The following is a 13,892-nucleotide window of genomic DNA, read 5'->3' on the forward strand; positions in this document are numbered from 1 at the left end:
TAAAAAGAAGAGGCACTGCTGAGAGGGAGGAGGTAGTTTGAAGTGATCAAAAGGGATAAACAAAGAAGTTAACTCATTGAGGGTCATAGGCAATATAAAACTAGTTAATGTAATGGGAAAGAATCCAGACTCTCTATTGAGATCTCTCTCATCTTCCTTATTGCATATTATGCTCTGATTTATCTAAAAGATTAAGGAAAGAAATAAGGGATGAATGTTGATACTATGTATATATTTTATAATGTCCTTTGCAAATGCAGAGTGAATATTTTAAAATAATAAATAAATATTTATTTATAGTGGTTGTTAGTTATGGGGGATATTGGGTTTTTTCCCCCCTATGAAAAATTGCTTCCCTTTCCCTCCCCCACCTTAGACTGTATTTTTGTCAAACGGAAAAAATAGTTATTTAAAAAAGCATTCTTAATAAAATATTTACCATTTTCTGCCCTGCTTAAGGATTTCTAAACATACACAGTGAGTAAGTCTACATGACACTCTAAATGTGTATTAGACTAATTGTACTGTGCATTAGTTCATCACACAAAAAGTGTGCTAATGCGCAGTAGGCTTAGTCTGATGTTCATTAAGCATCACAAACATTTGTTCATCTTGGCTAATGTGCAGTAGTGCTGATTATGGCACATTAAGTTAGTACCTGTTATTACAGCACATTAAAGAAGATGTAGGTGTGCCCAGGAAGGATGATGCAAGTTTGATACAGGAATTATGAGTATAAAAGTAGAGGGGCATAATCAGGGAGGAAAGTGTATTGCTAGTCAGAGTGACATCAGAGTTGCTTTCTCAGAACTAACTTGGGACATGAATAGGTCTTGCATAGATCCTGCATGAATAGGTCTTGGGACATGAATAGTCTTCTCTCTTAGTGCAGGATGGACATAGATTGCCCTCCTGGCACCCTCACCTTCATAAGAACACTCAAAGGAGTCTGCTTCAGATAAGGTAATAGTAGTAGTTTATTTACAGCTTTCCCTAAATTGATATAGTCAAATTAACAATAAAGTTATTATATAATAAAATTATATGATTTGTGTTTTTTTGGTAAAAGCATATCATAAAATTACACACTCTATTAATTTAAACAAGTAAAATCAACCTTACAATGATATGTAAAATGAATATAATGAAGCAATATAAAACAGTAGAATAACAACTTAAAAATAGGGGATTCTATTTGATTCTGGCTCTCATTTGTTGTGCAAATACACCTATGGCACCCAGCCAGGGTCTGTATAGGTGGTGGGGAGTTGTTAGAGAAGGGCTAAATTGTTTTTCCTTCATTAGCCTAGCACTTCAAATTTTCCTCTAATGGGGAGATCCATTTCCCTTTTATTTCTTCAAAGAACAAAATCACAAATAGTTGTGTAGGTCATCTGTGTCATTTTTCCTGCAAGAACATATCCTGCCTGAATATGCAGACTGACACTACTTCCCCATGATGACTGCATATCTCACAGAATAAATCACAATCTCATAATGGCTTATCATTGTTTGTGGCTTTGTTCTTCAGGGATCAAGGTTTCTAGGCCAAAAGAGTGATTTATTAATTTCAAAAACAGTGTCTGAGAAAATCTCAAAGCCTGCATATCTGTCTCCACTCTGTTGTCTTTAACTGTTAAATGTATCTCTTTTTAAAATATAAGGGAAATACTGGGTAATTCAGAGAAGGTCCACAGTGCTACTTACTTCTGGAATGGCAGAACCACCCACATCCTTCTACCTTGGGGATCTCAAATATCCAAGGTGTCATGAACACTTGTACACTTTCCTATCCAATAGAAGGTCCCCTGATGTCTTCCAGCATCCCAGAGTGCCTTGCTCAGGCTACACCCTCCCCCCCATCTCCTCAAGAGAGACAGCCTTTGATTCTGCTGGGTCGCTAGCAATGTTAGGGGCCATGTCAATGGGTATGACATGACCCCTTGGGTATGAGAGGGTGACATCTGACAGCCTTGCCCCCTCCTCTACACAAAGGGATTCCCAGAGCTCCCCAACTTCCCCACTACCTACACAGACCATGGCTGGATGCCATCTACACAAAGTAGGCAGTTAGCCAAATGAATGTTTGTATAGATTTCTGTCAGTAGGGTTTTAAGTCACTTAAACTATTCAGCTTCTACCAGGTCATTTGAATGTCTGCACACAACCTTAGGGCCTTGTTACACAGTCATTTTGCGTGGTTCCTGGAGCTCTTAACCCCAGGCTTGTCCATATATTAACAACTTAATGTGGTGTTAAGCACTTGTTATGCAGCTCCAAGTTATGCCAGTCCATGGCACGGTTATTTCTGATCTGCACTACCCAGCTCCCATTCCATTAAGGTTTGGCCACTCCCCATAGATGTGCTGCTGAAATTGAAGTCCTCCAGTATCCCAGGATCTCTCATAGAGCAGGTATAGAAGCCCATCCTGGCTCATTAGAGCTTTAATGGCAACTCACAGCTCCAACTCCTAGTCCTGTCCCTGCTCACTAGACTTCAGTGGCAAGTCACAGCTGTGAAGATTGGGGACAGGAAGATAAGGTCTACAAACTAAGGGTGTGACTGCTCTGAACTCCAGACTAACACAAACACCACTCAACATTTGTGCAGCTCACAGCATAAGGTGTAACTAGGCCTTTAGTGATCCTCTTTATTTTTGTGCAATATCAATAAATAGAAACTTCACTTGACTAAACACGAGTAAAGTTTACATCATAGGAGATTATTATTATTAATATGAAACAAGCAATGTATAAAGTATTTTTGGTGCTTTCCGCTTTGTCTAAGTATCATCTCAATTGTTTTCTCTTCATGTTTGCACTACGATTAAATACATAGCTAATTTGAATAAATTTGGGGTTTCGTGGCAAATAATTGCTTGTGGAAGGTTCTCTATGCAGTGATTTATAGCAGAGCATTAATATTTAAAGTGAATTGCGCTGGCTTAATAAAAAACAGCTGATCTGGGATGTTCCTTTGGTGGAAAGAGTGATGTGATTAATGGAGACACATTGTGGTAAATTTTCAAAATGCTGCATAGGGATTTAGCTCTATGTCTCCTATTAATGTTAGTGGCAGTTGAGCAGCATGATCATTGTGAACTGCTTTGAAATGTATCACTACTTCAGTAAGGGTTTCAGAGGTATTTGAAGTCATTAAAGTATGTGATGTTTAAAAGACTGTGGTCTGTTTAAATTCACCGCTTTAAAATGGGCATTTTTTTCAAAATTCTGTGACAAAAAATGAATGGCTAAATCTGTATTTGGGCTATTAAAATATTTTCAGGGCTTGCTAAGTATATCAGCTGAAGTCATTTAGAACTGCACACTCACAGTGGCTCTTGCTAGAAAATGGAATTTTGCTCTCCGAGCAAATTTTGACTTGAGGGAAAAATAGGTGTGGCTTGAATTGGAAATCAAGAGTTTAATCTGTCAGAAAAAATATTGGAAAATATAGCATTTCTGGGAAACTGGAACAAAAATCTTCACTTCACGCCTTGCTTCCCAAATTTTCAAGTACCTGCTTTAAGAGTTGCTGGAAACATCAGAGAGTCAGAAGGCTGGACGCTGGGCAGCCCTAGAATGCAGTGCAGGACTATGAGATGAGCTGACAGGAAACTAGCCAGGTATGGTAATGGAATCAACGCATTCACTCACAACTTTTGATTCTGTCAAATCAGCATTTTCTAACTAAAAAATGTTCTCTTAGAAAATGTATCGCCAGTTCTAGTTGTCAACACCTATTAGAATCAGAACTCTCTGTTTCTCAGTCCCTTTTCTGAAGCTTATCTCAGAATCCAGATTTTAAAATTATGAACATGTGGTGGTGAACATCTCAGGCTGGTGTTTTTGAACATCATTGTAAATAAGGGGTAAAGTGACCTTTGGGGAAAAAAAGGTTCAGTTTTCTGAATGGTTCATCCTGAAAGACAAGGGACACAGATTTCTAGGTAGCCAAAGATGAAAAGCAGAGGTTTATTATGAAGTTGAAATGGTCAAGAAAAGAAAAATGCCTGTTTTTTTGGTTCATATTTTCTCTAATTTCTATTTGTCAAAAATTACCTTTCTCAGTTTTTTTGAGAAATGGTTTCCATCTTTAAAAACACAATTTAGTATTTTGCCAATTAGAATAAGGCCAAATTAGAATTTGCCATCTTAGAATTATATATTTCATAAATGGGTGACAGGATCTCTTGCTTACCTAGCAGAGTATTGTCATAATAAATAAACATTAGTAAGATAGTTTCAGAATTGTATGTAAAATTATTGTGAAGTATTATACTATTATCATCCGTCCATTTTTTAAAAGAAAATATACTATCCAACAATCTAGATGCTGTACAAACTCCTATTCTGGAGACATCCCCTGCTTCAAAAGCCTAAAATCCAAATAGACAAAACAAAAACTAAATTATAAATGGCTTAACACAGACAGCAGTAGCTAATATGATGGTAGCAATAGCAAATATCATGGCTCTTTTGGTATTCTTGTTTTCTTTTGTTATGCAAGTACTTTCAGGAAGTTATGCTTGCAAGCATTTAGATAGAGACAAAGAGAGGGTTGGAGATGGTGACAGAGGGTCAGGAGGTTAGGGAACAAACTGCTAATTGGCAGAATACTCTGACTGAAAACGGCAGAAATCAGTCTGAGGATGTCTCAAGGACATTTGTCCCACTGAAGTCCCACTTCAGCCTCTAACCTGCTTCTTCCTCTTATTTTTTCCCCCTCTGTCAAAGGTGACATAGCTTAAGGATTTTTGTGCTGCCATAAAGGAGCTCTACCCCCTACAGTCAAGGTCAGTTTTGGCTAAGCTCCACTTTACCCTTCCCTCACAGTACAGGTGCATCTCATAGACAAGCTAAATCAGAGATGTAGAAGCACTTTGTTGTTTACTGCTTCTGTGGCTCACAAAAGCTAATGCAGCTTTGATTCAATTAGTCTATAAGGTGCACCTCCACCTTGCCTCCTTCCTGACCTCAGACCAACATGACTAACTACCTCTTTCTTTCCCTACTGTGTAACAGTACTTGCTTGAACTGCTTTGTTTGGCTGTCTTGCCAGCTTCAGTCTCCAGCTGACTCCTCTTCAGTTTCTTACCTAGATTTCTAAATAATGGAATTTTGCTGTTATTACTTTATTAGAGAAATATTTTAGTGTCCATTAGACATGACTCAAAATACAGTATAATCAAATAAACCATAGACTTACTGCATCTGACATTGTAGATGAAAATAAACTGGTGAATATAAGATTATAAGACCCAACCAGAGACATAGGGAAAACATAGGGTTGTAATGGCTTTTTTGATGCTACAGTGAGTATTGCTTTGCAGTGAGTATTATGTTCCTATGCAACACAGACTGTAAAGTAATTATTTCAGATAAACATTGTATGTGCTGTTTGAGTAATGTGCAGAATAAATGATTTCAGGCACTATCCCAGCATAACTTGGTTTGTCCCCGCAAATCAATACCTTATAAAAATATAAGGACAAGCTCTGCAAGCTCCTCATATTCATGGAACCCATTGATTCTATAGGGGTTATAAAAGTATAACTGGAGGAAGAGTATGACTTAGACTTCCTGGGTAGTATACTTCAGTGTTACCATATCAACTAGGCGTTCTCTCCTTCAGAAGTGTTCATTGCATATTTAGTTAAGAAAAGTGTGATATGCTTTGTCAGATACCACAGAAAAGGATGCTTCTTGGGCACAAAATAACAGCTCCAACCCCCTAATTTAAGAACCAGTCTTACCAATACTTCACCCTCCTACTCTGAATGAAAATATTTCCTTACACACTTTAACACTTACAAGTCTTGGCTAATTAATTGCAAATAATTCTGCTTAGAAAACACAAGTGTAAAAACAAATAAAAATAATGAACTGCTCAAATGGTTTTTTTAAAACCCAAATCCATTTTTCTGTAATACTTTAAAGTAGATGAAGGGCATTTGAGCAGTTCATTATTTTTATACATTTTTACACTTGCATTTTCTAAGCAAAATTATTCTTTATAAGTGTGTTTCATTTAATAACACTATAATGTGTTCAAGCAGATAATTTTTCTAAGTACAACATTTTATATTATTTCTACTGCAGAATTGTATGCAGAAATTCTATCCTTTGGAAGTGGCAAATACAGAACCTGTCCATGCATGTGCCAGTTAAGTGTTATTTTCAGACCTTCATTTGTGCATAGGACTTGCATTGGCCCTCCAGAAAAGTATTTCATTCATATAAATTAAATGCAGGTATTTGGTAGATTACAAATTAAATAAATTTTAACACACCCACAAATCTTTTGGAGCACTCTGTGGACCTGATTCCAGTTGCATTTATCCTGGCATAAATCAGTAGTAACTCCAGTGAAGTGAAATAAAGATTAGAAATGAGCCCCTCAGCTCTCAATTTATAAACTGCTTGTATACATGTTTTCACAAATGATAGGATGTATAATAGATTGGGTCATGTAATGGATCATGCAGTGAATGATTATGACAGGACTTTATTTTTCTTCATTTTTTTAAATTGTTTTTTTAATTGTTCATGAAGATGAAGAACAACAGCTCAACGTGAGACAGTCAAAGACTGAAATTATAGTGGTAAGAAGATGAATTGTGGTCTGTGCTATTTCTGAGGATGACTGTGTATTTCTAATACTTCATATTTTAAATTCCCTTTGGAGGCAAAGGAAGTCTAATGAGCATTCAGATATTTGCTGTTCTTATGAAGCACTGAAAAATGAGGAAAAAATTACATGAGTGTCATATCAAAATGATGTTATGAATCACAACTTGTTGAATCAGTGACAGCTCATCTGGTAAGCAATTAGTTTAATTTCAGAAGCCCTGAAAGTATTCTAAATACTATATTGCCTGAAATGAGCACTTATTTTTATAGGGATTTTGGAAAGATCATGATCTGACAGATAACTTCTTAGGTGGTACATTTAGGATTTATTGGGTAGGGAACACAGGGTATGAATGTAATATTTCATGGACTCACCAAATTGACTTACAGTAATGATGCTATGTTATACCTAGCTCTGTGTCCTGATAAACTCAATGAAACAGATTTTAGAATGGAAAGCAGTAGAGTTGTTTGCAAACATAGTAGTCTTTCTGCACACGGTTCATGCAGCTGGACAGCCCTGATCTATTAGAAACTCAATAGTAAAATGAATTGATAGGTTTTCTCCTCCTTTTGGCTCTTTCAGAGTAAATTCTTACACTGGGCAAGTACAAACTGGAAAGACGTAAACGTACTCTGTCAAGGAGGAGCGTGTATTAATGTGAAAAGCAGACTACAACTGGGTTGAGCCATTGGATCTAATTCTACTAGCTCTCTTGACAGTTCTGTGTTAGTGTAGCACCATTCGTTTCAAGAGAAATATTCCTGACAGAAAAATGGAATCCAACTCATTGGTTATGCATCTCTGTAAAAGTATGAACCCAATTCAGAGTTAGGTCTATAAGCCTACAGGATGCACCAGCCCACGGAAGTTTTTGCAAACAAAAACACCTAACATTTTATAAAAGAGAAAAGAAGTCCTTTTAGAATGAATTTTAATTGCTGAAATGTCTTTATATAGAAGTGAAATAACAAGCTTTAATTATAATTAGAGGATTGGCACAGAAATTTCCATACACCTGCTTCATCAGAAGTCAGTACCACATCTGCAATACAGCTTCTCTCCTTCCCCTCCCCCATGCACTATAATAGTCATTGTGACTTACTAGGAAAATAATGTAGGGAAGTGATATCTGACTCACATTCTCCTTAGTGAAAATTAAGTTGACTAATGTTGTGTATCAGTTCAGACTACTACATAATACTCTAAAAAACAATATTTCAGGGGACCAAGGTGAAAACAGCAACAATTAAAAAAAAAATACGATTCCTAGTACATTATTTCTCTTTATTTATGACCTTCACAAAAGTCATGGAAAGGCAACTTGAGGCTAATGAAAGGTACCTGCATTCTACAAAAGTTGGGACCACTAGAACATACAGTCTTTACCACACCTCCATGCTATGGTTCACAGATCAATATTATACAGATCCAATCATGTGAAGACACATTTCAATTGAATTCCCTAATCACCAGCTATAGTCTTTCAAAGCTCTTCTGTTGAAGCTGTCCAAAATTGATTAAAATTTAATCATTCATCAGGCTACAGCGCGAATGACTTTCTTTCTCAGTTATGCATCTACACATGCAATTAATGTGCTCGAATGTTACTGTGCAGTAAATTCAGGAGCATTGACTTTGCCTGGGAATGCATCTACAGTTGTGCCCTGTCAGTGCTGGGCACTGTGCCCAGGCACACATTTGAGTCCAATGGGAGCAGTCAGGTCCAGGGTTGCTGTTGTCCTTCTCTGCACACCCCTGCAGGATCCAGGGGGAGCTGCAGGCTCCAGCCACAACAGACTGGGTGCTAGTGGCACTCATTAAAAGGTTGCCTGTACCTTGGTCCCTGGCCATGTGCTTCTCTGGCCCGGAGCAGTCTGCAGCCTCTTGGCACACCTCTCTAGGAAGTTGTCCCCACAGTCTGTGCCCAGTGATTTGTGGCTGCTCCTCACTCAGGCCCTGGCAGTACCGTGGGTTTTTGTTTGCAACTCAACTCATCATGCTCCACAACTGCACTGACCACTGCCTGGCTTTGCAAGGGTTGCTCAGTGGGCCAGCAGTGGCAGTAATCCCCCCATCCCCCAGCCAGCTTAACTTAAAGCCTCATGGAGCAGGTCAGCCAGTCTGGCTGAGAAGAGCCTCCTCCCCCGGGGAGAGAGGTGGAGGCCACCTCTTCCCAGCAGCTTACTATCTCTCTTGCCAAAGAGTGGGCTGTGGTCATGGAAGCTAAAGCCTTCCCAATGACACCAGCGCCACAGTCTTTGGTTGACTACGTGGATCCTCCTCTCCCTCCTCAGCCCATAGCCTGAGATTGGGAGGATCAATGAGAATACCACCTGAGCTCCCAGACCCTTTAGCCCCACTCCCAACTCCCTGTAGCACCTCATGACCCGGCTGGGAGCGTTCTGACCCATGTCATTGGTGCCCACATGAATAAGGAGCATAGGATAGTAGTCTGTGGGCTGGAAGAGCTTTGGGATCTTCTCTGCAATGTCCCAGATGTGGGCCCCCGGGAAGCAGCAGACTTCCTGGGCTAAGGGGTCGGGGCAGCAGATTGCCCCTGCAGTCCCCCTCAGGATGGAGTCTCCCATAACAAACACCTTACGTTTTGGTAAGGGGAGAGCAGGGATGGTAGCTGCAGGTGAGCCTGTGTTGCCTGTGTTGGGAGCTGGCAACTCAGCCGGCTCTGCTGGAGCAGCAAGAGGTGCATACCTGTTGCTAAGCTCCGGCAGGGCAGGGGCCTTGGTGTGGTGGGCCTTAGGGCACTTGACCACCTTGGTCCATGCCCCTGACTGGACAGACTGGACAGAGTGGGAAGTCCTGGAGTCCTCATTTGTCCTGGAGGGAGACGGTGGTCTACCCTCTGGCCCCCAAGGGACGAAGGGCTTAGCAGTAGGAGTCAATCTCCTGCTCACAGTCCCTGATGGCAAGCAGTCTGTGGATTGTGGCCTGGAGCTCCTCCAACTGGCATGCCAGAGACCTCAAAAGGGAACAAACCCCACACAGGGTGGTGGTCATGCTCCCGGGCCCCAGAGCCTGAAAAAGGGACAGGCAGCCTCCGCAGCCAAGACCCTGGGGCTCCATCTGTGTGGAGCCCAGAACCATGGGCTCCGTCTGGGTGGCCGTCTCTGAGGTGCCCGATGGGGGGGCCGCAGAGCCCAAGGGGACCCTCAGGGTGCAGCGCATGCCCATCTGTGTCCTGCCTCTGGTAAGCTGGCTACGGCTGGGACTATCTACCCTGGGGGTTTGCAGGCAGGGTCTCGGGCCCTCCTGCGCACACTCTGTGCTGACTCACACACCGGCAGACAAGCTCACCTGCTTGTGCAGCCTGTTCATGCAGCTCCGGTCACATGGCTCCCTGGGGGGCTGGGTGAAGTAGGGGCCTGGATGGGGGCTTGACCCAGCCTGGCTCCACGCAGCCACCTCCTCCCACTCAGAGTTATGCTCTGGCTATGCTGGGGGTTGGCAGGGGATCTGCAGCTGCTGGGGGGTATCTGGGGTATCTGGGGGTTTTTGGGGGAGCAGGGGCACGGCAGGCTTTCACCCATGCATCTCTCGCCACTCCAGAGCCTAACTGGGCTTTTTCTGCTGTTTGGCAGGCTCTTTTAAACTGTGTGCATGCTCAGTGGGCCTGCCGTTGGGGAAAGCTGCTCTCTGACAAGGAGGGGCCCTGCCTGGGATTTGGGGGCCCCTGCCCTACTGGAGGGGGACTGGTGAGTACCCCCTCCTACTTTTCTCTCTCCCTGGGGGCTGGGCCAAGTAGAGGCCTGGGAGGGGGCTTGACCCAGCCCGGCTCCACGTAGCTGCCTCCTCCCACTCAGAGAGGGGTTAACCCCTTCCCATGAGCCTTGCTTGCCTCCGGCTGTTCTGGGGGTCGGCAGGGGCTCTGCAGCTGCTGGAGGGTGTCTGGGGGGCTTTGGGGGAGTGGGGGTGCAGCAGGCTTTCACCCACACGTCGTTCGCCGCTCCGGAACCTAACTAGAAGCAACTGGGACAGAACATGTAACAAAAACTCTTTAAACAGCATCCACAGGTTTTTCAGGGATAATTCTGCCTTAAGCAGGGAGGGGTGTGGAGGGGTGGAGCTAGATTGAATCAGCTTCTGAGTTCCCATTCAGCCCTACCTTTCTATGTTTCTATGATTCTAAACACTACATGTGGAATTTAATTTCCCTTGGGAACCTACAAAATGGCAGTAGTTTATCTATATATTTAGGTGTTTGGGGCCCTGCCACTGAACTATGGACATAAAAGCATGAGCATTTGAGTGAAATATGCTGTGATGGCTATACACTAGCCAAACATGTGTATGTGTACCAGTATCTAATTCCAAAAAAAAAATGAACGGGACCTCCTTTCTCTTGATCCCAAGAGATGGGTGGTTAGGGCACTTGCCCAGGAAGTAGGAGACCTTGGTTTAGGTCCCTCTAAAAACTATAGGGATTTGAACCTGCTTCTCAGAACAGGTTTTCCTGACTTTACATAGTAGATGTGTTCCTGAAAAACAGTGCATCACTGAAATTGGCATAAAGGGAACCCACTTTACAGGGTAATAAATAGGGATACGTTCCAAGACCTCAACTACATTGGCAGCAGGTAAGTCTGCTGGGGCCGGGGTGGCACCAGGCCCTTCCCAGCATGGGGCTGGGCTAGGCTGCACTTGGGGTGGGAGACACTGGTGCTGGGAGGGGGCTGGGCGGGCTGCAGCCACCATAAAATTTGCCATAGCCCCCCCAGTTCACCTCCCAGTGCCCAGTGCTCACCTCCCAGTGCCCACAGTGTGGCCCAACCCCCCTGCTGGGAAGAGCCCGGCCCCAGAAGCTGCAGTGAGTGGGGTCTCGTTTCCCCCTCCCACTGGTAGTAAAGGAGGGAGTGCAGCTAGGGCTGGGACTGGGGTAGAGGCAAGCACTGCACAGCCAGGGCAGGGTGCAGGATGAGGAGCACAACTCCTGCTGCTATGGGCTGCCACTGTGAGCTGGGGCCGGAGGCTGCACTGGGCTCTTCACGGCGGAGTGGTTGGACTGTGCTGCACTTGGAACGGGCAGCAAGCAGTGGTGCTGGGGGGGGCTACGGTGAGTTTTGAGGTGGCTGAAGCCCCCTCCGTAGCCTTGCTGGGGCCTCAATCTGCCCCCCTGTCTGTGGCCCTTTCCTCTCCCCCCACAGACATACCTAATGCTGATCACATAAGAATGATTTTACCTTACATATAACAAATTTTGGGTATAAAAAGGGCCATCACATAAGAGTGAATTGACATATACAGAACATGCATAAAGCGCAGGAAACCTGTACAATGCTCTAACCATGCCACAGGTTAGACATCACTCAGTTCCCATCTCCTCTGATACTTTTGAAGCTGAATCACTGCCCTCTTATTAATAGGCACTGCCACCACTTGTACAGTAAGTAAAGCTTAATGTATAGCAAAGCTGGGAAAAATATCATGAAAACATGCCACTATGCACTGCCACCCCTCCACCCCCCATTTTTCAGGTCATGTTTTTTCTGTTTTTTTTATTATTGTCTGCTCCTGTAAAAAAATATCTAAAATGTCTCTTGGGCTCTACAGACAACTCTAAGTGTTTAATTTGGCTTTATTTATCAGTAAAATTATTTCCATAAAAATGAACTCTGAACCATTTGTTGCCAGTGGCAAACTTCAAAAGCTATTTTTGTTAGAGCCTTAGGTGCCTAACAGATCAAAGTTCTTTATCATTTTCTTTTGTGTAATATGTTCTGTCTTCCTGTTTTATTCAGTTATATGACAGACTCATTCCTTGACATGACTGATAGAAATGACTGTAAAATCTCACATGACACTGTAATAGCTGACCAAATAAGAGAGTTTGCATTGATTTAAAAACTTCCATGGTTTCTCTTTCTCTCTTTTTTCTCACATAAAAACATTCCAAGATGCTTTAACTTAGGTATTCACTAATGGCAATGCTTTAAATAATAAACAGATTGAGATGTAGGTAGCATACTCTTATCTTGTTTCTCATAGCCATACATCTTCATTCACTAGACAACCCTATGAAAGGATTGTCAAGTGATATGTCTTGGTAGAAATGACACATTCAGAAGCTAAATTTTGGAGAATCACAAAAATCTGTATGGACATTAAAATAAGTCAGTGAAGAATACTTCCTTTCACCTTCAAGGTCAAGCTTTACTGGAAATTTGAAATATCAAAAATATAGACATATATACAGTGAAAAGAATTATTCCTTAATATTATTTTCCCCTCCTATAGTCTGGAAAGCAATTCTGGGCCTAAGAGAACTACAAGGTTAAATTGGACAAAATATGCACTGATTTTTTTTTTATATTAGCACTTAAAATATGAAATTCCTGACTTTTCCAGTGCTGCTCCTTTTAACCCTGATTGTTTTAAATAAGTGACTTAATAGCAAGAGTAATAGTCAAGAAAACATGTTTTTTTTTATCCCCTCCCACCAGACAACATAATATATTTCAAATTCATTACATTTTCCTTTTTCATTTCCCTGATTGGAATAGCAACTTATACGTTCATATTTGATGAGTTAATTTAATTATTTTGCTATAATATTATCTCTTGCTATCTTTTTGCCATAGATAAGAAAGCTCTTCATCATAAATTGGAATATACATCAACGACTGATGCTGCAAAGGAATGCATATTTTTTAAGTTGCTGATCTTTTAAATAACAATTATTTTATTTGTAGAAGTCCAGAGAAAGTCCCAGAGGAAAAAGATACAGAAAATAAAAATGTGCAAAACATATATATCTATATAGTGAATACATAGTACATGATTAATCAGATGAGTTTTATCATGCCTCATCGTATACATATGCAGAAGTACCAAGATGTCTGGTTAAGTGATAGTGTTGGCTTGCTGAACAGAGAGCTGATTGTACTGAATTAGATGTGGGGATGATTTGTCCAGGGACAGGTACAGGGTATCTTTTTTAACTATTGCATAAGGGATCATTAAAGTCCCTAAAAACTTGACAGCACACAAAAACACATTCAATTTGTATTCCTAATGACACATTTCTCTTTTGAAGCGATGCAGTGTTTGGCTTTTTAACATGCTTACAGACTGCATGTTGAAAGCAGGATAATACATTCAGATACCTGCATTGCAGTGAACAACCGTTTACTCCTCTGGAATCCTACAGCATTTACTGCTACCTTCCAGCCACGCAGTGAGCCAGTTGTCACAGGATCAAATAATTCATTCTTCATGCCATACACTAGAGACAGACAATTAC

The sequence above is a fragment of the Crocodylus siamensis genome, chromosome 1 (genome assembly GCF_052110815.1).
Source record: "Crocodylus siamensis isolate JL-2025a chromosome 1, ASM5211081v1, whole genome shotgun sequence".
Taxonomy (NCBI): domain Eukaryota; kingdom Metazoa; phylum Chordata; order Crocodylia; family Crocodylidae; genus Crocodylus; species Crocodylus siamensis.